This window comes from Odontomachus brunneus, unplaced genomic scaffold, assembly GCF_010583005.1.
Source record: "Odontomachus brunneus isolate Ranch 3 - 2012 unplaced genomic scaffold, Obru_v1 Obru_scaffold_275, whole genome shotgun sequence".
Lineage (NCBI taxonomy): Eukaryota > Metazoa > Arthropoda > Insecta > Hymenoptera > Formicidae > Odontomachus > Odontomachus brunneus.
The window spans coordinates 205429-205737 of NW_022639725.1; positions in this window are offsets into that span (position 1 = coordinate 205429).

The window sequence follows — 309 nt, forward strand, 5'->3', positions numbered from 1 at the left end:
CAAACAACCTCACCCACCGTTTACTCCCTCATTTCCCGTGACATTACCTTTGCTCTTACGACTACAAAAGAAACCCCAATTTGCGGTTATATATTACAGCGCACAGAACATCTTAAATTATTCATTGTAGAAACGACAAAAGGGAACGAACCGAAACCCCAAGGTGACATTTCCGTCGACAATCTGGACATTTTCAATTATGTAAACTCAAAATTCGTTTACGTAGAAAAACATATACGCACTCAAATGACAAATTTATATCAAAACGTAATTAAGCAGCGCTGTGAACTTGAGAAGAAGGTTATCGAA